This window comes from Mercurialis annua, linkage group LG6, assembly GCF_937616625.2.
Source record: "Mercurialis annua linkage group LG6, ddMerAnnu1.2, whole genome shotgun sequence".
NCBI lineage: Eukaryota > Viridiplantae > Streptophyta > Magnoliopsida > Malpighiales > Euphorbiaceae > Mercurialis > Mercurialis annua.
The window spans coordinates 29,308,099-29,335,652 of record NC_065575.1 but is presented as its reverse complement, the minus strand read 5'-3'; positions in this window follow the sequence as shown (position 1 = coordinate 29,335,652).

Here is a 27,554-nt window from a genome sequence, read left to right as displayed (position 1 = left end):
CTCTTTAATATAAAAAAGACAAGGCTAACGCCCAACATACGATCACATTTAAAATCAACCATCAAGGCCAAAGTTAAGATGTACTTTGTTAATAAGGCATAAGCAATTCAACGCATCATGTAAAATAGTCGTAATCATACCATATACTCAAAATTGTATCAGGCATAAACGCCAAACTTTATCAAACAACATCATATCCAAGTATGAGTTTTAAAAAAAATTACCAACCTAAGATTTTCCGAAAAATCGAAAGAAATTATAATCACCCAAGTGAAGTAACCTCAACATGATAAAACACAGCAAGTAACATCCAAGTGAAATTAATTGTCAATTATAGCATCAATACTAAATAGAGACTGACAGACATCACCTATAGGATGTAGGCTGAAAGTTTGAAAACAAAAGATGACGTTTAAAAGACAAGACATGAATCCTAATTACGCAGTAGTCCCTATGACACGACATCAACTTATCATGCCAAAACACATAACACATAACATGCATAAGGCCTTGGTTTGAAACCAAAGCTCTGATACCAAGTTTGTCACGACCCATTTTAATGAATCGCGACCGGCGCTAGGGTATGGGTATGGTTGTACCAAAACCCGTAGCTATCCTTGCGGATAACAAACATTTATCATTAACAACATTGTACCTGCATAATACCGCATGCTCGGGGGCAACCGAGACTCCAACCTAGTCTAGCAGTTTATATGTACAACATATAAATAATAAATGCTCAGTCAACTCCGAGTGTCTAACATGGCATAAATATAAAAATAACATAATTTAATATAGTAATGCCAATCAACAAATAATCCAATTGAATTAATCTGATAACAAGTAAGACTTCTAATTACTACTGCGGTCTAAGAGTAAAATCAGTTCAATAACTTTAATAAAATAAAATAAGACCTCCGAGGAAATAAAGAATCGGAGACTAGCTGACTCGCTCAAATCATAACCCTGGAAAAATTGGGAAAGTAACGGGGTCAGATATACTGAGATGAGTTCATACAACTATTTACATTTATTAAGTGAAAACCTTTAAAAATCTTAAAACATTTGTAAAGCAATTTATCATTATGGATAAGCATTGAAACTCTAAACCACAAATATCTAAATCCAGTTGTCGTGTCGGTGAGACGTATCTCCATAACCGATCCCCGACTATCACTCAAATAAAATATGTGAGTCCCAGGAGACGTATCTTCCACCGGCGCCCTCACTAAGGCGAGACGTATCTCAAACCTACCTCAATATCATATGATCATATACCGGTGCGCACGCAGTCTCGATGATGCCCATCGAGTAGCCCGTTCCAATTCAGATCCATAATGTCGAAAACGGTTCGAAAGCTGTATATACAATATATATATGCAAAAATACAATTTACTTAATAAAGCGGTAAATAGCGATATAAACTCACTGCTTGCTAATCCACGTGATAACCTGGCAAGCAATCTAATCCTAGTTCGTCTCCGAAGCACGAACGGTCGATGAGTCTAGACAAGGTATAAATAATAATTAAAAACATACCCTAACTCTAGGGAGTACTAGACACCATGTAGGACTAGCACACGTAATAACAAGTCAACGTATAACCGAACACATAAGGTTCATACGAATCCAAACCATAACCCAAGTTATAGAATACAAACCATATAAGTTTCCATTTCAAAACACAATCCAAATAATTCAGAAAACAACTTAAAATAAACCAAGTTAAAATCCATGTTAGTGAGTCAGCCGAGTTATCACAAACTACCAAGCTTCTTCCCACTTGTTGGGCGACCAAAGTCTAACCCAACACAAAAGTTAAACCAAGTTTAAATCTTGAATTACTTGAATGAAAAGTATAGTGTTTTAAAAGAAATAACACAATCCATCATTTAGCCAACAATTGGAAAATCACACCATACTAACACAAGTATGTTAAACTTCTTTTAATTGAACTAAAAAGGATTAAATCTTCCATTTAAACGTCAAACTCAGATTTGAAACGATAATCAAATCATGGTAATAACTTGTCTGCAGGCATAATCAATACGAATGAGAATAACACAAACAAAGCAATGCCAACATGTCAAGAACGATACAAAACAGCCCCAACACAATAGTGGGCCGCAACTAGATCATTGAAAATTAATCAACACAACAACAAGATAAAATCATGCATTATAAGCCATATAATCAACCTATGATTTACCAAGCATGTCAAAAATATACCATTGATTCAAACACATAAGGTCAGCCCCAAAACATGAATTTCCAGCCCTCTATAACAATGCGAAAACAGCAATTTAACAAGCCGTTAACATACGAAATCAACTAGCACTTAAACCCAACAATTGACATGAGTTCTAATGATTAAATCAAGTCAATCTAATGCTAAACACCCTATTACAGAATTGACATGAAAATTCAGAGATCGAATCAGCCATAACATGGGTAAATCACATTAGAACACAATCTAGCAACCTAACACATGAAGCCATACTCATAAATCAAGGGATAGCAACACATACCGTTAAGAACCAAGATCAGCGAAAGAACCAAATGAAAACAATGAATCGACACCCACAACATGCTGGAAAAAGGGTTTGAATAAGTTAACAATCGATATACACAATAAGAAATTGATTTAACAAAGGACGACGTGTTAGAATCGCTTACCAAATCTAAGAACGTGAGAGATAGCAAATAAATTCGTATTTCAGAGAGTCTTTTAAGTACCTATGGTTTATAAAATAAGTGAGGGCTGATATGGGTCGAATAAGGGGTCTATTTATATGCTCCAACACAAAATTACAGGTGGGGCGCGATGGGAGGCGCGTTCGTCCCATCGCGCCTTCACCAGGCGCATAGAAAACGTATGGGGCGCGTTGCGAGGCGCGATGACCCATCGCGCCCTCCAACGCGCCTCAATTTTAGATCCAACGGTCAAATTTGTCTTGAGAACAACATATCCGAAATGGAGCCCGATCCAACGGTTAAATTGGGAGATATGCATGTATTCTCAAAACATGTCAGATTCAGAGGGTACACGAATACATCATCGATTATAAACCGAATACAAATCGAATCGCCATCGAAAACTCACATGACATATGCGACACATACAAGATACAACTCAAACCCCAAACAAAGTGTCACACTTGCTAAGTCCACCATTAACAATCCAAAACTAAGTCGGAAACACAACGAAGCCATGACGGGAAAACACGGGATATTACAGAAACCGAGCCTAATCCTTCAGCCCAAGGGAATTGGCCTTTAGCCAATTCCCGTTTGATTCAACACAGGTCTCGAACGAGACCTGTGTTGAAAAGCCTTGTTGTTCTCGAACGAGAACAAGAGATTTTTGCCTTGTTCTCGCTCGAGAACTTAGTTCTCGAACGAGAACAAGAGAATTTTTGCTGGTCTCGTACGAGACCAGCTATAGGCAGCGGGGAAGGGCTTTTTGGGCATCGTTTTCTCTATTTTAGAATCCCTTTATAAACGTAACTTTTAACCTAATCTCTTCTCCATACTACAAACAAACCCTATCCTCCATTCCCTTGTTCATTCGCTGAGAAACGAAGCCGAAATCGTCATCCAAAGTTTGTTGTTCTGGTAAGTCCATAACTCCATTAATTTCAGTTTATGTTTAAAGCGGCACTTCCGTAATTTTATTCGTTCTCTTTCGTTTCTAGATCGAAATCAATACCGTTTGTTTCCGAAAGATCTAGACTCGCGTACCTTCGATTCCCCACCTCGTTTTCGTTAAACGGTACGCCATAAATCTCGTTTCAATCGCCGTACGGTTTCCGTTTTTAAGCTTTCATAATATGTTCTTGGGGAAATCATTATTGCCGAATTCCTTTACTTGCTTTGATCATGATTTTACTGCATTAGGGAATTATAAATCACTCATGTATGTTTAGTAGTTGATGGTTTAAGCAGTTAGAAATCCTTAGCTCGTTATTATGATTCTCCCTTCGTCATTCTTAGAACGAATGTTACTGTCAATTCCTTCTTGGGATTTCTTATTTCTTAATCAATGTTAAGAGTAATTATGTTTGCTTGATGATTGAAGGTTTAAGGGTGGGCAATGATTCGGTTTTATGATTGCTTTCAAATTGAATGTTCTGTAACTCTTTTTCCACGAAGAAGATGATACCTTGGGGGGAATTTGTTTTTGAAATAGAATAGATGTTTAACATGCTAAAATGGTTCCTCATTTATTTTGTTTAAAACATGTAAATGTGTAAAGTTATTATCAATTGGTTTGGTTTTAATAATAACTTGCGAATCTCGCTTAACTTATAAATACGTGAATTGAGAATGTTTAATTTTTTACAAACTTAAGTTATAATTACTCGGTAATCATAATTGTTTTCGAATAGTGAAAAATTGGCTAAATTACAATTTAGCCCCTAAACGTTTGTATAATTTATTTAAGTAAGTTTTTGGTTAATAACTTTATATTTTGTTTTAATTATAAACAAAAGCAATTAAATTGATTTCGGGTATCAAATTGGCTAAAGTACAGTCTAGCCCCTAATTGGCTAAAGTACAGTTTAGTTCCTAATTGGCTAAAGTACAGTTTAGTCCCTAAATTTTTACAAACTTAAAATGATTAGATTTTTGGGTTGTAACTTGGGTTACTTGAAATTGAAGTTATTGAGTCCTGCTTTTTAAATGGATTGTTATTTTATCGAATGTTTTTATAAATATAAACTCGGGTTTATATTTGATAAACGTCTGGAGTCGGGTTAGACTTGGGTCACCCGACAAGTCTGGTTAGCTTGGTAGTTATTGGTAACTCGGCTAACCCACTATTTGGAAATTAATTATTATTTAAAGATTATTAAATAATATTTATAAATTGGATTTTAAGCGAGAACTCAATAGACTTGTATTAATTGGGCTTTATTACCTATTGGGTATTTTTGTGTGCTCTGGCTTGTTTTATTTCGACATGTTATTTATGCTAGTCCTATGTGGTGTCTAGTACTCTCTAGAGTTAGAGTCTGTTTTTAATAATTATTTTATTTTTCTAGACCCGTCTACTGTTCGCGCTTCAGAGGCGAACCAGGATTAGTGCTTGCCGGTTATCACGTGGATTAGCAAGCTGTGAGTTTGTACTTACTATTTACCGCTTTATTAAGTAAACTGTTATTTTAATATTAAATATATATACTGTACGTATATTTCGAACTGTTTTTATACTATGCCTCTTAGTTGGAACATGCTACCTAATGGGCATCATTAGGACTGCGTGCGCACCGGCAATATCTGGGTAAGGTATTTATGGAAATGTGGTAACTCGGTGTGAGCGTAGCTCTCGGGACTCTGGATATGGTAAAGTGTGGTCGGTGGTAACTCAGTGTAGCTCAACTCTCGGGACCAGGCCTATTGGATTATGTTTATTATTTAGAATTATGGATTAGGGTTCCAACTATTATTCGTAATATCGTTATTAAATGTTTTAAACGGTTTTAAAGGTTTTCCACTTAATAAATGTAGATAGTGGTAGAAACTCATCTCAGTATATCTGACCCCGTTGTTTTCCCAATTTTTCCAGGATTATGATTTGAGAGAGTCACTGATCTCCGTTCTTTACTTTCTCGGAGGTTTTTATTATTTTGATAAACTGTAAAACTGTTTTATTCTTAGACCGCAGTAGTAACTAGACGTCTTTAATTTATTCTAGTTGTTGTCAGATTGGTCTGACTGAATTATTATTGCTCTGGCATGTTATATGATTATTCCGGATTATTTATGTTATGCCTACTTAATACCATTCTTGGAAAGCATGTTATTTTAAATGTTGAATATTATAACTGCTAGTTTTAGGCTGAAGTCTCGGTTGCCCCCGAGCATTGGTTTTCTGCAGGTTTATGTGTTTGTATGTTATTTGAAAAGCTAGCTACGGGTTTTGGTACTACATTACCCATACCCTAGCGCCGGTCGCGATTCATGAAAATGGGTCGTGACAAACTTGGTATCAGAGCTTTGGTTTCAAACCAAGGCCATTTGCATGCTATGTGTTTATTCTGTTAAGTATGGTTGTGTCTTAGGAACTATTACGGATATAGGTTTCTGTCATGTCTTTAAAAATGTCATCTTTTGATTTTTAAAACATACTGCCTACACCAATAGGATTGCGCCGAGTCAGTCGTTATATGATGGTTTGATGCTGTAAATTGTTAATGTTATTTCACTTGGGTGAATATTTTATTGTTGTTGATTTCTCGGGAAATCCTAATCGTTACTTGTTTGTTTCATACTTGGGTATGAATTATGTGTCATTTAAATTGTTTTTTCAATCCTTAGGATATGGACAACGTTGTTCGTACTCGTGCCCGTGCTGCGGCAGAGCAAGAAACAAATCAAAACGTTTAAAACATTACGAAACTAATCCAAACGTTTTAAACGTTATGAACCCAATCCAAACGTTTAAAACGTTATCAAACAAATCCAAACGTTTCACATTTTTAGTAATTTAAGCCAAATGTTTACAAACGTTTTGAAACAAAACCAAACGTTTCACCTTATTATCGATTTAAGCAAATCGTTAAAAATAGTACGAAACCAGTCAAACCTTTTAAAACATTACGAAACAAATCCAAAAGTTTCACCTTTTCAGCGATTTATGCCAAACGTTTAAAACGTTACGAAACCAATCCAATGGTTTAAAACATTACGAAACAAATCCTAACGTTTCACCTTTTTAGCAATTTAAGACAAACGTTTACAACGATACAAAACAAATCCAAACGTTTCCCATTTTTAGCGATTTAAGCCAATCGTTTAAAACGTTAAGAAACAAATCTAAACGTTTCACATTTTAAGCGATTTGAGCCAAATGTTTAAAACGTTATAAAACCAATCCAAACATTTAAAACGAATCCAAACGTTTCACCTTTTTAGCGATTTAAGCCAAACGTTTACAGAAATTTCAAAACAAATCCATACGTTTCACATTTTTAGCGATTTAAGCCAAACATTTAAAATATTACAAAACCAATCCAAACGTTTAAATGGTTACGAAATAAATCCATCTGTTTCACCTTTTTAGCGATTTAAGCCAAATGTTAACAAACATTTCGAAACAAATCCAAACGTTTCCCCTTTTTAGAGTTTTAAGCCAAACGTTTACAAATGTTACGAAACAAAACAAAACGTTTCATCTTTTTAGCGATTTAAGCCAAACATTTAAAACGTTACGAAACCAATCCAAATGTTTAAAACGCTAGGAAACGAATCCAAACGTTTCACCTTTTTAGCGATTTAAGCCAAACGCTTAAAATGTTACGAAACCAATCCAAACGTTTAAAACGTTACGAAACCAATCCAAACGTTACGAAACCAATCCAAACGTTTAAAACGTTACGAAACAATCCAAACGTTTAAAAGGTTACGAAACAAATCCAAACGTTTCCCCTTTTTAACAAATTAAGCCAAACGTTTACAATCATTACGAAACAAATCCAAACGTTTCACCTTTTTAGCGATTTAAGCCAAACGCTACGAAACAAAACCAAATGTTTCACCTTTTTAGTGATTTAAACAAAACATATAAAACGTTACGAAACCAATCCAAATGTTTACAAACGTTACAAAACAAAACCAAACGTTTCACCTTTTTAGCGATTTAAGCCAAACGTTTACAAACGTTACGAAACAAATCCAAACGTTTCACCTTTTTATTGATTTAAGCCTAACGTTTTCAACTTTACAAAACTAATCCAAACGTCTAAAACGTTACTAAACAAATCCAAACATTTAAAATGTTACGAAAGAAATCCAAACGTTTCACCTTTTTAGCGTTTTAAGCTAAATGTATACAAACGCTACGAAACAAATTCAAAGGTTTAAAACGTTACGAAACAAATCCAAACGTTTCACCTTTTTAGCGATTTAAGCCAAATGTTTAAAACGATACTAAACCAATCCAAACGTTTAAAACGTTACGAAACCAATTCAAACGTTTAAAACGTTAAGAAACAAATCCAAATGTTTCACCGTTTTTAGCAATATAAGCCAAACGTTTATAACGTTACGAAACCAATCCAAACGTTTAAAACGTTACGAAACAAATCCAAACGTTTCACCATTTTAGCAATTTAAGCCAAATATTTACAAACGTTACGAAACAAATCCAAATATTTCACCTTTTTAGCGATTTAAGCAAACATTTAAAACGTTACAAAACCAATCCAAAGGTTTAAAAGGTTACGAAACAAATCCAACTGTTTCACCTTTTTAGCGGTATAAGCCAAATGTTTACAAACGTTACAAAACAAATCCAAATGTGTCACCTTTTTAGAGAATTAAGCCAAACGTTTACAAACGTTACGAAACAAAACCAAACATTTCACCTTTTTAGCGATTTAAGCCAAACATTTAAAACGTTATGAAAGCAATCCAAGCGTTTAAAACGTTAAAAAACAAATCCAAACGTTTCCCCTTTTTAGCGATTTAAGCCAAACGTTTATAACCTTATGAAACCATCCAAATGTTTAAAACGTTAAGAAACCAATCCAAACGTTTAGAACGTTATGAAATAAATCCAAACGTTTCACTTTTTAGCGATTTAAGCGAAACGTTTACAAACATTACGAAAGAAATCCAAACGTTTCATCTTTTTAGCGATTTATGCCAAACGTTACGAAATAAAACCAAACGTTTCACATTTTTGGCGATTAAAGTCAAACATTTAAAATGTTACGAAACCAATCCGAATGTTTACAAATGTTACGAAACTAAATCAAACGTTTCACCTTTTTAGTGATTTAAGCCAAACGTTTACAAACGTTACGAAACAAATCCAAATGTTTCATCTTTTTAGCAATTTAAGCCAAACGTTTAAAACGTTACGAAACAAATCCAAATGTTTAAAATGTTACGAAACAAATCCAAACGTTTCCCGTTTTTAGAGATTTGAGCCAGACGTTTATAAACGTTACGAAACAAATCAAAATGTTTCACCTTTTTAGTAATTTAAGCCAAACGTTTACAAACGTTACGAAAGCAATCCAAACGTTTCACCTTATTAACGATTTATGCCAAACGTTTAGAAATGTTAAAAAACAAATCCAAATGTTTCACCTTTTTAGCGATTTATGCCAAACATTTTCACCGTTACAAAACCAATCTAAATGTTTAAGACATTACAAACAAATCCAAACGTTTCACCTTTTTAGCTATTTAAGCCAAACTATTACAAACGTTACGAAATAAATCCAAACGTTTCACCTTTTTAGTGATTGAAGCCAAACGTTTACTAACGTTACAAAACAAAACCAAACGTTTCACCTTTTTAGCGATTTAAGCCCAACGTTTCACCTTTTTATCGATTGAAGCCAAATGTTTACAAACGTTACGAAACAAATCCTAACGTTTCAAATTGTTAGCGATTTAAGGCAAACGCTTACAAACTTTACGAAAAAATATAAACGTTTCGCCTTTTTAGCGATTTAAGCCAAACGTTTGAAATGTTACGAAATCAATCCAAACGTTTAAAACGTTTCGAAACAAATTCAAACGTTTCCCATTTTTTAGGGATTTAAACCAAACGTTTACAAACGTTACGAAACAAAACAAAACGTTCCGCATTTTTAGCAATTTAAGTCAAACGTTTACAAACGTTACGAAAAAAATCAAAACTTTTCGCCTTTTAAGCAAAACGTTTATAAACGTTACAAAAAAATCCAAGCGTTTCCCCTTTTTAGCAATTTAAGCCAAACCTTTACAAACGTTACGAAACAAAACCAAATGTTCCACCTTTTTAGCTATATAAGCAAAACGTTTACAAACGTTGAAACAAATCCAAACGTTTCACCTTTTTAGCGATTTATGCCAATCGTTTCTAAACATTACGAAACAAATCCAAACGTTTCACCTTTTTAGTGATTTAAGCCAAACATTCACAAACATTACCAAACATATCTAAACGTTTCCCATTTTAAGCGATTTTAGCCAAAAATTTACAAAAGCTATGAAATAAAAGATAAACGTTTGAACATTTTAGCGATTTAAGCCAAAAGTTTAAAACGTTACAAAACCAACCCAAACGTTTAAAACGTTACAAAAAAGATCCAAACATTTAAAATGTTACGGAACAAATCAAAAAGTTTAAAACGTTACGAAACAAATCCAAACGTTTCAATCGCTAAAAACGTTACAAAACAAAACCAAATGGAACTAATCCAAACACTTAAAACTTTACGAAAAAAAACAAAACGTTTACAAATATTACGAAACAAATCAAAACGTTTCACCTTTTTAGCAATTTAAGCCAAACGTTTACAAACGTTACGAAACCAATCAAAATGTTTCACATTTTTAGCGATTTAAGCTAAACGTTTGAAAACATTAAGAAACAAATCCAAACGTTTCACCTTTTTAGCGATTTAAGCTAAACGTTTACAAACGTTACAAAACAAATTCAAATGTTTCACCTTTTTAGCGATTTAACCCAAACGTTTAAAACATTACGAAACAAAACCAAACGTTTCACCTTTTTATCTATTTAAATGTTTGGCTTAAATTGCTAATAAGGGGAAACATTTGGATTTGTTTCGTATGGTTTTAAACGTTTGGATTGGTTTTGTAACATTTTAAATGTTTGGCTAAAATCGCTAAAAAGGGGGAAACGTTAGGATTAATTTCGTAACGTTTTAAACGTTTGGCTTCAATCGCTAAAAAGGTGAAACCTTTGGATTTCTTTCGTAAGGTTTGTAAACGTTTGGCTTAAATCGTTAAAAAGGGGAGACGTTTGGATTTGTTTCTTAACGTTTGTAAACATTTGGCTTAAATCGCTAAATAGGTGAAACATTTGGATTTTTTTCGTAACGTTTGTAAACCTCTGGCTTAAATTGCTATAAAGGGAAAACGTTTGGATTTGTTTCATAAAGTTTGTAAGCGTTTGGCTTAAATCGCTAAGAAGGGGAAACATTTGGATTTGTTACGTAACGTTTTAAACGTTTGGATTGGTTTTGTAACGTTTTAAACGTTAGGATTTATTTCGTAACGTTTTAAACATTTAGATTTGTTTCATAACGTTTTAAACGTTTGGCTTATATTGCTAAAAAGGTTAAACGTTTGGTTTTGTTTTGTAACGTTTGTAAACGTTTGGCTTAAATCGCTAAAATTGTGAAACGTTTGGATTTGTTTGGTAATGTTTTAAACGTTTGGATTGGTTTCATAACGTTTACAAACGTTACGAAAGAAATCCAAAAGTTTCACCTTTTTAGCGATTTAAACCAAAGGTTTCAAAACGTTACGAAAAAGGTGAAACATTTGGATTTGTTTCGTAACGTTTTTGACGTTTGGATTTGTTTCGTAACGTTTTAAACGTTTGGATTTGTTTCGTAACGTTTTAAACGTTTGGGTTTGTTTCGTAACGTTTTAAACGTTTGGATTTATTTCGTAATGTTTTAAACGTTTGTATTTGTTTCGTAACTTTTTAAACATTCGGATTTGTTTTGTTGTGTTTTAAACGTTTGGATTGAATTGCTAAAAAGGTAAAACGTTAGGATTTGTTTCGTAACTTTTGTAAACGTGTGGATTAAATCGCTAAAAATGGGAAAAGTTTGGATGATTTTGTAACGTTTTAAATGTTTCGCTTAAATCGCTAAAAAGGTAAAAGGTTTGGATTTGTTTCGTAACACTTTAAACGTTTGGATTGGTTTCGTAACGTTTTAAAAATTTGGCTTAAATTTCTAAAAAAGGTGAAACGCTAAAAAGGTGTAACTTTCGGTTTTTTTTCATAACATTTGTAAACGTTTGGCTTAAATCGCTAAAAAGGGGAAACGTTTGAATTTGTTTCGCAACATTTGTAAACGTTTGGATTAAATAGCTAAAAAAGTGAAACGTTTGGATTTGTTTCGTAACGTTTTAAATGTTTGGATTGGTTTTATAACATTAAACGTTACGAAACAAATCCAAACGTTTAAAATATTACGAAAAAAACCCATACGTTTAAAACGTTAAGAAACAAATCCAAACGTTTCACCTTTTTAGCGATTTAAGGCAAACGTTTACAAACATTACGAAATCCAAACATTTCACCTTTTTAGCGATTTAAGCTAAACATTTAAAATGTTACGAAACCAATCCAAACGTTTATAAATGTTACGAAACAAATCGAAACGTTTCACCTTTTTAGCAATTTAAGCCAAACGTTTAAAAACATTACGAAACAAAACCAAATGTTTCACCTTTTTATCGATTTAAGCCAAACGTTTAAAACGTTACAAAACCAACCCAAACGTTTAAAACGTTACGAAGCAAATCCAAACGTTTCATCTTTTTAGCGATTTAAGCCAAACATTAAATACGTGACGAAACCAATCCAAATGTTTAAAACATTACGAAACAAATCAAAACGTTTCACGTTTTTAGCGAATTAAGCCAAACTTTTACAAACTTTACGAAACAAAACCAAATGTTTCACCTTTTTAGCATTTAACCTTTTTAGCGATTTAAGCCAAACTTTTAAAACGTTATGAAACAAATCGAAACGTTTACAAACGTTATGAAACCAATCCAAATGTTTGGATTTGTTTCGTAATGTTCTAAACATTTGGATTTGTTTCATAACGTTTTAAACGTTTGGATTCTTACGATTTATTTCTTAACGTTATAAACTTTTGGCCTAAATCGCTAAAAAGGCGAAATGTTTGGATATATTTTGTAACGTTTGTAAATGTTTGGATGGCTTCGTAACGTTCTAAACGTTTAGCTTAAATCGCTAAAAAGGGGAAACATTTGGATTTGTTTCGTAACTATTGTAAATGTTTGGTTTAAATCGCTAAAATGTGAAACGTTTGGATTTTTTTCGTAACGTTTGTAAAGGTTGGCTTAAATCGCTAAAAAGGAGAAATGTTTGGATTTGTTTTGTAACGGTTGTATACATTTGGCTTCAATTGCTAAAAGGTGAAATATTTGGATTTGTTTCGTAACGTTTGGATTAGTTTCGTAGCGTTTTAAATGTTTGGCTTAAATTGCTAAAAAGGGAAAACGATTGGATTTGTTTCGTATGGTTTTAAACATTTGGATTGGTTTTGTAACATTTTAAATGTTTGGCTTAAATCTCTAAAAAGGGGAAACGTTTGGATTAATTTCGTAACGTTTTAAACGTTTGGCTTCAATCGCTAAAAAGGTGAAACCTTTGGATTTCTTTCGTAAGGTTTGTAAACGTTTGGCTTAAATCGCTAAAAACGTGAAACGTTTTGTTTTTTTGTAACGTTTTAAACTTTTGGGTTAAATCGGTAAAAAGGGGAGACGTTTGGATTTCTTTCTTAACGTTTGTAAACATTTGGCTTAAATCACTAAAAAGGTGAAACATTTGGATTTGTTTTGTAACGTTTGTAAACCTCTTACTTAAATAGCTATAAAGGTGAAACATTTGGATTTGTTTCGTAGCGTTTGTAAGCGTTTGGCTTAAGTCGCTAAGAAGGGGAAACGTTTAGATTTGTTACGTAACGTTTTAAACGTTTGGATTGGTTTCGTAACGTTTCAAACTAAACATTTAGATTTGTTTCGTTACGTTTTAAACGTTTGGCTTAAATCACTAAAACGATGAAATGTTTGATTTAGTTTTGTAACGTTTGGCTTAAATCGCTAAAAACGTGCATCGCTTAAATTTGTTTCGTAACGTGATAAACGTTTGGATTGGTTTCATAATGTTTACAAACATTATGCAAGAAATCCAAACGTTTCACTTTTTAGCGATTTAAACCAGACGTTTCCAAACGTTACGAAAAAGGTGAAACGTTTGGATTTGTTTCTTTACGTTTTAAACGCTTGGATTTGTTTCGTGACGTTTTAAACATTTAGATTTGTTTCGTAACGTTTTAAACATTTGGATTTGTTTCGTAATGTTTCAAACGTTTGGATTTGTTTCGTAAGTTTTTAAACATTAGGATTTGTTTCGTTGTGTTTTAAACGTTTGGATTAAATTGCTAAAAAGGTAAAACGTTAGGATTTGTTTCGTAACGTTTGTAAACCTATGGATTAAATCGCTAAAAATGTGAAACGTTTGGATTGGTTTTGTAACGTTTTAAATGTGTTCCTTAAATCGCTAAAAAGGTGAAACGTTTGGATTTGCTTCGTAACATTTTAAACGTTTGGATTGGTTTCGTAACGTTTTCAAAATTTAGCTTAAATTGCTAAAAAGGTGAAACGTTCGGTTTTGTTACGTAACATTTGTAAACGTTTGACTTAAATCGCCAAAAAGGTATAACGTTTGAATTTGTTTCGTAACATTTGTAAACATTTAACTTAAATAGCTAAAAAAGTGAAACATTTGGATTTGTTTCGTAAAGTTTTAAACGTTTGGATTGGTTTTGTAACGTTTAAGACGTTACGAAACAAATCCAAACTTTTAAAACGTTACGAAACAAATCCAAACGTTTAAAACGTTACGAAACAAATCCAAACGTTTAAAATGTTACAAAACAAAACCAAATTTTTCTCCTTTTTAGCAATTTAAGCCAAATGTTTACAAACGTTTAGAAACAAATCCAAACGTTTCACCTTTTAAGCAATTTAAGTCAAACGTTTACAAACATTACAAAACAAATCCAAACGTTTCACCTTTTTAGCGATTTAAGGCAAACGTTTACAAACTGTCACGACCCAATTTCATGAATCGCGACCCGCTAGGGTATGGGTAGTGTAGTACCAAAACCCGTAGCTAGCCTTTCAATTAACATATAAACACATAAACCTGCAGAAAATCAATGCTCGGGGGTAACCGAGACTTCATTCTAAATCTAGCAGTTATAATATTCAGCAATTAAAACATAACGTGCTTTCAATTACTGGGTTGTAAATAGACATAACATAAATAATCCTGAATAATCATATAACATGCCAAAGCAATATAACTAGTCGGACCAATCCGACAAACAACTGTAATAATAATAAAGACGTCTAGTCAACTACTGCGGTCTAAGAATAAAATAGTTTGATAGTTCTACTAAAATAAATGGAACCTCCGAGGAAAAGTAAATGCGGAGATCACCAAACTCTCTCAGATCATAACCCTGGGAAAAATTGGGAAAACAACGGGGTCAGATTAGATGAGTTTATACCACTATCTACATTTATTAAGTGGAAAACCTTTAAAACCGTATAAAACATTTAAGAACGATATTACGAATAATAGTTGGAACCTTAATCCACAATTCTAAATAATAAACATAATCCAATAGGTCTGGTCCAGAGAGCTGAGCTACACCGAGTTACCGCTGACCACACTTATATCATATTTAGAGTCCCGAGAGCAGTGCTACACTGAGTTACTCTATTTGGTCCCGAGAGCTATGCTCACACCGAGTTACCACATTTCCATATTTACCTTACCCATATCATTACCGGTGCGCACGCAGTCCTAATGGTGCCCATTAGGTATCATGTTCCAACTAAGAGCCATAATATAAAACAGTTCGAAATATACGTACAGTATATATATTTAATATTAAAATAACAATGTACTTAATAAAGCGGTAAATAGTAAGTACAAACTCACAGCTTGCTAATCCACGTGATAACCGGCAAGCAACTAATCCTGGTTCGCCTCTGAAGCACGAATAGTAGACGGGTCTAGACAAATAAAATAATTACTAAAATCAGACCCTAACTCTAGAGAGAACTAGACACCACATAGGACTAGCACAAATAACACGTCGGAATAAAACAAGCCAGAACACACAAAAATACCCAATAGGTAATAAAGCCCAATTAATAAAATTTTATTGAGTTCTCGCTTAAAATCTGATTTACAAATATAATTTAATAATCTTTAAATAATAATTAATTTCCAAATAGTGGGTTAGCCGAGTTACCAATAACTACCAAGCTAACCTCACTTGTCGGGTGACACAAGTCTAACCCAATTCAAAAGGTTTATCAAATATAAACCCGAGTTTATATTTATAAAATAATTCGGTAAAATAATAATCCATTTTAAAAGCAGAACTCAATAACTTAAATTTCAAGTAACCCAAGTTACAACCCAAAAATCTAACCATTTTAAGTTTATAAATGTTTAGGGACTAAACTGTACTTTAGCCAATTAGGGTCTAAACTGTACTTTAACCAATTAGGGTCTAAACTGTACTTTAACCAATTAGGGACTAAACTGTACTTTAGCCAATTTGATATCCGAAATAAAATTAATTACTTTTGTTTATAATTAAAAACAAAATATAACGTTACTAACCAATAACTTAATTAATTAAGTTATAAAGACGTTCAAGGCTAAATTGTAATTTAGCCAATTTCATGCCAAATTAATATTCAAAATTATATAATAGTCATTATAATTCAAAATGGAATATAAAGTTATAATCAACAATTTAATCAAATAAGTTTAAAAATGTCCAATTTAGCCACCTTGATATTTTAAACAATTTTAATTACCCGAGTAATTATAAAACTTAGGTTGTAAAATATTTATCGTTTACAATATTTAAATTATAAATCAAAATAAAATCCAAGTTATTTAGGATGAATACTTACAAAAGTATAAGTGCAATTAGTATTTCAATCAAGATCTACACAAATCGAGAAGATACTAATCAGAGATTACCCGACACAAATGACAGCCAAAGGAGCAAATCCCGACTAGATGGTGATGGCGTAAGAACTACGATTTTGAAGACACATCAAAAGACACACTATTTTGGAAAGGCAAAAGACTGAACCAGAGTAACAATGAGAAGATTTTCAGTCATGCCATAACGAAAAGACATTATGAGAAGGACAGGATCATTAACAAGTAAAACGTGCCGAGTCCCAGTTATAGATGAATAAAGAGCCAATTGGTGAGAATGAAGTGATGCATATTAACGGATACTAAGAAGAAGATACGAACTACATTCTAGGATGATAGCAAGTTATATGAAAATTCGAGGATGAATTTTTATAAGGGGGGAAGAATGTAGGGTTAATTCCATAAAAAATCACGAACTTTACACGAAATTTTATTTTAATCACGACTTTTAAAAGTTTCCATATAAAACCATCAACTTTCAATTTTTTTCAAATCTATCACCAAATTAATTTTCAGTGTATTTTTACTGACGTGGCAACCGGAATCCGGCTGATTTGAAAAAAAAATGAAAGGTGAAAATACACCGAACAATAATCGGTGATAGATTTGAAAAAAAAAATAAAAGGTCATAGTTTTATATGGCAATTTTTAAAAGTCGTGATTAAAATGAAACCTCGTGTAAAGTTCTTGATTTTTTTATGGAATTAACCCAAGAATGTAATACCCCGTAAGTTTAAATTACTTATTTGGACCACGTGTCCAGTTTTGAGTTGCCTGAGTGGCGATATCAGAAAGATTTTTCAGAAATTAAGATAAATAAAACTTTTGTAGGTCGATTTCAGGAAGATAATTACGAGGGATTTAATATTATATCTTAGTTTAAAAGTTGGAATTGGGACTAGAAGGAAAATGTCAAGAAAATATATAAAACAAAGTTTAAGTACCAAAGTGGTAATTAACCAATTAATTCTCGAGAATCGTAATTATACAGGGTTTTGATGCGAAAATATTAATTCTTGGATTCGTATTACTTATTGGATATAAATAATACATATACAAAATGAATAAGGTATTAATTAATTAAGCGATGGATTAAATTGAATAAAGAAAAAGTTTGATAAATGATCTGTGACAAATAAAGAAAATATGGACCTTAGTGGTACTTTTGCCATAATATATAAAGAGAGAAATATGAATCAGGTGAAGAAAGAAGAAGAATCCAGAAAACCCTAATTCATTTCCATCGATTAACTTCGTCAAGCCGCAGTTTCGTCGTTCGGAGTCTGTTTCGAGTGATTTTCGCGTCGATCTTTTCGGAATTAGAGGCTCTATCAATCTCAAGCTTCAAATCAATGTAAGATACAATTTCTTGGTGTCAAAATTGGAGGAATAATGGATGTTGTAAGTTTAAATGTTACGTTTACACTGATTACGTCAAAACTAGGTCGGTTTCGAGGTTTTCGGAAAATCTAAATTACGGCTTTTATAGATTAGGGTGTCTACTATGCGTGTGGAGTGTCGAGGAGTGTCGGAGAGGCCGGAAACTGAGATTCCGGTACTGTGCGTAAGCACAGCTGCGCTGTGCAAACGCACAGCCTGGATGTTCGAACGCACATCATACTGTGCGAACGCAAAGTGCCTCCTGTACGCCCGCATAGCTGATTTGAGACACTTTTACAAATGATAGACCCTAATGATGAATTAAGGACCCCCAATATCTTAAAAAATAGGGTTAAGCTCGACATTTTAAGTGATTAACGATAGTGGAAAAAGTTAAGAAGGATACATGAATCTGGGATACGAGAAGCGGTATTCATTAATCCACAAATAAATTAAGGATTATCGAATTCACGAATGATATTAAGAATGGAACTAAACAAACCTAAACTTAGACCTTAGTAGTACTACGTATGTAAACATGAAATTCATGTCTAACTATAAAACATATATTAATATTTAACAGACGTGTCAGCAATCGGTGAGGTCAGCAGACGTGGGCTAGCACGAGCATATTATCTTATCGACCACGTTATAGATTGGATAACTGTTCATGTGAGTTGCAGTTTACTTTCGTGTATTATCTATAAAAGTTATTTGATATTATACCTTATATATATATATTATTTGAACGCATCTCATTATATATTATTTATCGATATGTTATATGATTTGATTGAATCTTATATGTAAGAATCTTGTGTGCGATCCGAAGAAACCAGTTACCTATTGGGTGTCAATAGGCTGTATGATCACCAGTAACTGAGTCAGTCTAGTATGTTTCGATCAGTAATGATGATATGATAGGTGCGCACGAATAAGAATATAGAAGTTGGATATGAAAATAATAGATACGAGGTTGAATTCGGTTGAACTATCTCGGGACCCGTATCTAATGCGTTGAACTCGGTCGAACTATCTCGAGACCCTCAACTTGGGATTAAATGATTGGCAACGGTTGAACTCAGTGGAACTATCTCGGGACTGAGCCAAAGGTTGAATGATCAAACTGAATTCTAATATATATGATACGTGATAAGTAGGTTCTGTTATGTCTCAGGCCATTAGTTTCGAACGGATCAAATGCTTGATGTTTATATATTTTCATATTAATGTTTTATTGAAATGCGATGTTATTTTATAATACAGTTAGTAAAGTGCAAACTCACTCGGCATAGTCTGACCCTGTTGTTGTTAAATTTTTCATGTGCTTAGTGTATAGACCTAGCTAGAGGTCATTTTTGGAATCCGGAAGTCAGAAGTACATGTATAGTTCTTGACTTTCTGACTTCCGTAGTGCTGCAGTAGTGGTTCTGTGCCGACAGAGTCGTGGCCTTATCAGCAGTGTATTTTGGTTTATTGTTTTACTTGTTGTCTATGTTTATATGTTTTTATAGGCTACGTACGTTGTGTGTTTACGGCACCAGATGCCGGTGATATGTTTTTGATACACTAGTGTATGTATATAGTCCCATGAGGCCAGTTCGTATGTGGTACGGTAACTAGAGCCCACGTGGATATTTAAATATCTAGTGTAAATATTTGTTTATATGTTTGCTTCCGTTTGGGTATATGTTGTATTTTAAGAAACGTTTTTAGTAAATTTAGGCTTGCTACGAGTTTCCGAGCTACCACTCCCATTCCCTAGCACCGGTCGCGGCTCAATAATTTGGGTCGTGACAGGCTTAAATCCTTAAAAAGGTGAAACATTTGGATTTCTTTTGTAACGTTTGTAAACGTTTGGCTTCAATCGCTAAAAAGGCGAAGTCTTTAGATTTGTTTTGTAACGTTTGTAAACGGTTGGCTTAAATCGCTAAAAAGGTGAAACGTTTGGGTTTGTTTCTTAATGTGTTTGTGAACGTTTGATCACTTAAATCGTTAAAAATGTGAAACGTTTGGATTTGTTTCGTAACGTTTGTTAACGTTTGGCTTAAATCGCTAAAAAATGTGAAACGTGTGAATTTGTTCCGTCACGTTTTAAACGTTTGGATTTCGTAACGTTTGCAAATGTTTGACTTAAATTGCTAAAAATGTGATATCCCGTATTTTTCCGTTTGGTTTCGGCGTTGTTCTGTCACCGTGTTGATCGGTTTTGGTGTTCGTTAGGCTCCGTGTGTTCCATGTTATACTTTGGGTTTGGTCCGTCGTTGCCGTTGGGCCTTATGCAAGTTTTTGTATTTTTATAGCTTTGTGCAGGGAGGCACGATGGAAGGCACGATGGGTCCATCGCGCCTGCCATCGTGCCCTAGGCTTATTTCCATGCTGCTGAGGAAGGCACGATGGGTCCATCGCGCCTCGCATCGTGCCCTAGGCATTTTTTCCATTTTTCTTAGGAAGGCACGACGGAAGGCACGATGGGTCCATCGCGCCTCCCATCGTGCCCCTCTGTCAGATTTGATATTTTGACCTATAAATAGATCCTTAACTCGACCTAACCTAATTTTTCACTTTTCTAAAACCCTAGAGCCGCCCTAGCATCTGAGATACTCTATTTTCCTTCATTCCCTTTGGTTTAATCACTCGATAAGCGATTCTAATACTCTTTTCTTCGATTAATCTATTCCTTATCGCGTAAATCGGCTCTTAACTTATTCAAACCTTTTTCCAGCGTATTGTGGATATTGATTTACTGTTTCCTTTCGATTCTTACGCCGATCTCGATTCATTACGGTATGTGTTGCAATCCTTTAAGTTTTTGCGTAGAGATTCGCGTGCTAATTCGATATATTGTGTTCTATTGTGTTGTACCTATGTTGTGGCTGATTTGATCTCTGAAACGCTTAGCCTAATCTGTAATAGGGTGTTTACGATTGAATTATCATGCTATAACATTTAGATTTAAATGTTGATTATTGGGTTAAGGTGCTAGGTTGTTCGTATGATTATGGCTTGGTTAATTCGCTGTTTTATCAATGTAAAAGAGGGCTGGAAATTCTTATTAAAGGCTGATCATATGTGTTTGAATCAATGTTACATCTTTTGGCATGCTTAGTAAATCATAGGATGATTGGTTGGCTTGTAAATGCATGATTTCACCTTGTTTATATGTTGAGTACACTTCAATGATACAGTTGATGTCCATAATCGTATTGGGACTGTTTTGTATCATTATTGGCATGTTGGCATTGCTTGGTTGCGAACTACTTTATTTGTGTTGTTTCACTTTAGTAGTCAAGTTCATGTTGTGGTTAAGTTGTGGTTTGAATCTTGTTTCAAATCTGAGTTTAACGTTTAAATGGATGATTTAATCCTTTTTGGTTCATTTAAAAGAAGTATAACATACTTATGTTGGTATGGTGTGATTTGCCGATTGTTGGCTAAACGATGGATTGTGTTCTTGTTTTGAAAAGACTATACTTTTCATTTAAGTTATTCAGAATGTAAACTTGGGTTTTATTTTGGTTTAACTTTGGGTTGGGTTTGACTCTGTTCGCCCAACAAGTGGGAAGAAGCTTGGTAGTTTTGATAACTCGGCTGACTCACTGGTATGGATTTAAACTTTGGTTATCTAAAACTGTTTTCTGAATTATTCAAATTGTGTTTTGAAATGGAACCTTTTATGGTTTGTATTCTATAACTTGGGTTATGGTTTGGATGCGTATGAACCTTATGTGTTCGGTTATACGTTTTCTTGTTATTATGTGTGCTAGTCCTACATGGAGTCTAGTACTCCCTAGAGTTAGGGTATGTTTTTAATTAGTATTTATACCTTGTCTAGACTCTTCGACCGTTCGTGCTTCGGAGACGAATCAGGATTAGATTGCTTGCCAGGTTATCACGTGGATTAGCAAGCAGTGAGTTCATATCGCTATTTACCGCTTTATTAAGTAAATTGTATTTTTGCATATATATATTGTATATACAACTTTCGAACTGTTTTCAACATTAAGGATCTGAATTGGAACGGGTTACTCGATGGGCATCATCGAGACTGCGTGCGCACCGGTATATGATTATATGGTATTGAGGTAGGTTCGAGATACGTCTCGCCTTAGTGAGGGCGCCGGTGGAAGATACGTCTCCTGGGACTCACGAGTTTATTTGAGTGATAGTCGGGGATCGGTTATGGAGATACGTCTCACCGGCACGACAACTGGATTTAGATATTTGTGGTTTAGGGTTTCAATGCTTATCCATAATGATAAATTGCTTTACAAATGTTTTAACGTTTTTAAAGGTTTTCACTTAATAAATGTAAATAGTTGTATGAACTCATCTCAGTATATCTGACCCCGTTGTTTTCCCAATTTTTCCAGGGTTATGATTTGAGCGAGTCAACTGGTCTCCGATTCTTTATTTCCTCGGAGGTCTTACTTTATTTTTATTAAAGTTATTGAAGTGATTTTACTCTTAGACCGCAGTAGTAATTAGAAGTCTTAGTTGTGTAGTACTTGTTGTCAGAATAACTCAATTGGATTATTTGTTGATTGGTATTATTATATTAACTTTGGTTATTTAATATTTATGCCATGTTGGAGATTCGGAATTGACCGAGTATTTATTATTTACATGTTGTACATACTGCTATACTAGGTTGGAGTCTCGGTTGCCCCCGAGCATGTGGTTTTATGCAGGTACAATGTTTTAAATGATTAATGTATGTTATCCGCAAGGCTTGCTATGGGTTTCGGTACAACCATACCCATACCCTAGCGCCGGTCGCGATTCATGAAAATGGGTCGTGACAAAGTTGGTATCAGAGCTTTGGTTTCAAACCAAGGCCTTATGCATGTTATGTGTTTATCAGTTTGGCATGATAAGTTGATGTCGTGTCATAGGAACTGCTGCGGAATTAGGATTCATGTCTTGTCTTTTGAAACGTCATCTTTTGTTTTCAAACTTTTAGCCTACATCTTATAGGTTATGTGTGTCAGTCATTATTTAGTATTTCCGCTATGATTGATAATTTTTTTCCACTTGGATATTATTTGTTGTGTTTTATCATGTTGACATTATTTCACTTGGGTGATTATAATTGCTTTCGATTTCTCGGGAAATCTTAGGTTGGTAAATTTTTCTAAAACTCATACTCGGGTATGATGTTGTTTGATTAATTTTGGCGCTTATACCTGATATAATTTTGAGTATATGGTGTGGTTACAGCTATTTTACTTGATGCGTTGAATTGCTTTTGCCTTTTTAATAAAGTACATCTTGGCTTTGGCCTCGATTATTGATTTTAAATGTGATTGTATGCTGGACGTTAGCCTTGTTTTTTTTAAAGAGATTTTGGGTTAAACTTTAAAACGTATTTTGGTGGTCATACATTGTTTGACCACATGTTGTTTTAAAGATTTCCATTGAGAGTATTGTTTTATCCGATTTGTGTTTCGACACAGAATCATGAGAGAAGTTTGACTTTTAATTCTTTAAAGGTTTGATTTTGGTTAAGTTGCCAGTAAAAAGAAATTTCTTGTGTTTTGAAATATAATGTTTGGTCTAGTGTTAACAAACAATGATTTCAAAAAGATATTTTTAAGAGATGAGTTATTGATTTGAGAATTTAACGTTGAAGTTATTTGACCATGTTGTAGTATGTCAACATTTTGATTTTTTTTTAGATTTACGAAGCGGTTGTTTGAGATTAAAGATCTCTCACTTGAGTTTTTGAATTGTTGTTTAACGGTTGGGTTAAGTTGAGCTCTCAATTTTTTAAAGGATGGAAATTTTATTCACATATTTTTCCGATTTACAAATGGTTTGATTATGTTTTATAAAAAGTTGTACTGGGTTCGACTTGGGTCACCCAAATTTAAGAGTTGAGCTTGGTAGTTGTAATGACTCGGCTAACTCGATGGTTTCATGGATTGAGATACTTGAGTATTCTTTTCAAAGAAATTGATTTATAAGAAGAGACTTTTACGGATATTGATTTTGTTTTAACCGTGGGACTCAACAAAATTTGGAAGTTTTGTGATTGACTTTAAATTTCAAAATGAATTTTGAAGCATACTCTTTAAAGATGAATTATTACAGAGTGATTTCGTTATAAAATTCAAAGCTTGTTTGTAGCATGTCTTGATATTTGTATTTAAGAATGATTGAGTTGTTTTTGCTGAATGGCATGTTTACGTGGTTTATGATTTACATATTTGGTATCTTTTGGAAATAGTTTGTGTTGTATAACTCGCTTGTCTGTTGGACTAACTTGATTGTTTGTGTTTTGTCTCTTTGTGCGGAACAACACGTGAGATGATTTAATCACGTGGTCATGGTTAACTTACCTCGATGTATGGTCTTGACCTTTGAGTAAGAACTTTGTTTTGACCCTGTTTGCCTTGTTCGGTTTTGGGTTGCGCGGCGATTTACTATTTGTTTTGTGGATCGAAACCTTTGGGTTTGGATATCTAGGAAGATAAGGGAAGTACTCCCTTGGAATGGATGATAGTTTCTGATTATCCTAGAAAGGATATTGGAAATTCCGAACCTAGAAGATAGATCGGTGTATTAATACACTGGTGTTCTCATCAAGTTAAGGATGTGATGCGAGAACTGGCGGTAGGTTTCGTACGAACGAATTTAATATGTTATTTCCTTTAGGTATAAGTTCAGTTTGGTTGTAGCTAGTTGGATACTTTTTTATACGTAGAGTTTTTAACAAAGATATCAGGTTGAGTTGTTATAATCGAATGTTGTTAGATTTCAAGTATGGAGTTTGAGAAATATTTTGAGGTTATTGAGTGCACATCTCACAGGGTGTAAAGTCTAGCAAATGTTTTATCGAGAAATGGATTTCAAAGGTTGATTTGTTAAAATATTTGAAATATTTTCAACACGTAATTGTGCCCAGTCATATCATGAACTTGCATTTTGAATGTCACGAATAGGATTGCATTGAGCACTAAGTATGTTCACTAAATAAAAGATAAACCAATAACTGATACACGCATAATAGTACATGCATCACGTGCCTAGAAATGATTAGGGTTGGATGCAACTCTTTGAGGATGAGAGCTATCATCACCCTGGTGCACAATTATGAAAAATGGATTTTAGCGATAAAGTGTTTTGAGAAAGATGTTTTGAAACGAGCTCGCGAGTCGCATTGTGATAATTTATTTATAAAGTTGTTGGATTTCAAATGATTTTGAAATTATTACCGAGAGGTAGCTAGACAAATACTCTGTGATGATGGTGATGGTTATTGGACGTTTACGTTGTGAGCGATTGGTCTGTAGGATCAGAATCTTATGGTTATGAGTAAGAATGATTTTGAGGTTGCGCTAGAGAAATAGTTGTGCTAAGTGCGGTATAGAGTAATTTAGAATAGAAAGTTTTTGTGATAATTTACGATTTGTGGATTAAGGATGTGGTTATGCTCCATGTGTGTTTATACACTGCGTTTTTTTTAAAAGAGATGTTATCTTTCAGATTAGATTTTTCCAATTACTTTGGGTAAATGGATATAAAAGTATTTTCATAAACAAAGAGATTTGCATTGTTAAATTTTATCCTTCTGAGGAAAGGAATAAATTTTGTCAAAATTAATTCAAAAGGAATAATAAATTTTTCGGTTGAACGATTTTTCAAATTGTGTTTTTGTTTGAGAAAATTTAGAAGCGACTTAAAATTTTGTGATGTTTTGAAACATTAATGTGTATTTCCAGTACGAAAGATGTTTCCACAGTTGGTGTATTTTCAAAAAAGGGATAAATTAATTTTAGCAAGTTTGGTTTAAAGAGAACATAATTTTTGCCAAATGAACTGCTTTATAAATGTATTTAAAAGTAAGGGAAAATTGCGGATTCAAAATGCGAACATTTTGAAAATTTTCAAGGGTTTACAAACTGATGGTTTTTCAACGATAAGGGTATTTTGATTTTGAATATAAAAAGGAGGTGTAAGACATAAAGTCTTTTAAATAGAAGTGGGAAATTTTGAATATAAAATATTTTGCGTATTGAAAGATTTTACACTCCCATAGGTTTGGTTTTGAGCATAACTAACAATCCGACCGGGGTGAATTGGTCGTAGTGATGTCTCGTTGTATACGAGGTTATAGTGAGTTGATTAGAGTAATTTTGAGAATTTAAATTTGGTTAGATTAATTGAGCTAGTTGATTCGAAAATCGATGATCGCATTTGGTGAGTTTCGACAACAATGTTGGCTTGTCGATACTGTTAATTGAGGGTTTTATCGTGGAAAATTTGGATATCGTTTTGTTCGGATATTGAACCTTTTATGTGTGGAATAAACTTAAGTGTGTGAAATATAGTTAGGATGTAAGTTGATGGTTATTCACCTTAGACTATTTTGGGCTGTTTATCTTTTAATGATTGGAGGAATAATTATGATTGAGATTGTTTCTGACTAATCTGGGGATTCTGTTATCACGAGATAGGTTCACGTATTCTTTTGAACGATATGAGTTTTTGTGTTTTATGATTCACGAAATTGATGGTATTATTGAACTTGGTATTAATCGTTGGACTAGATAATCCTATTAGAGTTTTCTTTTGGCCGAAATATTATTTAGTTGTTATTGAGTATTGTTATCAATTATTTTGGTGTCGAACTCGTTATAAGTGGACATATGAGTAAGTGTTTCAGAACACAATATGATATCAGTTTGTGTTATTCAATGTTCCTGGTTGAAATGTTAGAGTTGATGTTGTAAGAACTATAGTTTGGACTTCGAGTTTGTTCTTGAACTTTGATGATATGAGTTTTGTAATCGTAAAGATTCGATCTAGTTTTGGAAACCAACTTCGTTGGATAATTTTTGATTGCTCACATTTGTGTTGATCAAGTGATCGTTGGACCACCAATTTCTTAGAATACGAATGTTGTGACAATTTAATCTGCGAATCAGTTTCAGATTTAAAATTCGAGGTTGAATTTTCATAGGTTGGGGAGAATGTAATACCCCATATGTTTTCGGCGTGTTTCGTCTTATGTCAAGTGGAAGTTAGTGTTGATATTTTTTGTGATCATTTGAGATTGTTCGGTTTATGAAAGTGGTGGTTTAGAGTTATCGTTCGAGGAACAACCTTTTGAGTTTTTTTTTACGCAAGTACTTAGGTCGTTAAGCATGGAAATTTCTATGATTACAGTTTGGATTGGTTACTTGGTTGAGGAATATTCTTGAGAGACAGAGTTCGTTATGGCGAATTGTTATAATTATTGTCCTTGTTCACCTTCGATATCTTGCTTATGCGTTTTTACGTTGGTTATGTGCGTTTATTTCAGTTTGATATGTAGTTTTACGTTATGTTTTTCGTCGGTTGTTTTTGTTTTAAATTCGAGGACGAATTTTATATAAGTTGGGGAGATTGTGATATCCCGTATTTTTCCGTTTGGTTTCGGCGTTGTTCTGTCACCGTGTTGATCGGTTTTGGTGTTCGTTGGGCTCCGTGTGTTCCATGTTATACTTTGGGTTTGGTCCGTCGTTGCCGTTGGGCCTTATGCAAGTTTTTGTATTTTTATAGCTTTGTGCAGGGAGGCACGATGGGTCCATCGCGCCTGCCATCGTGCCCTAGGCTTATTTCCATGCTGCTGAGG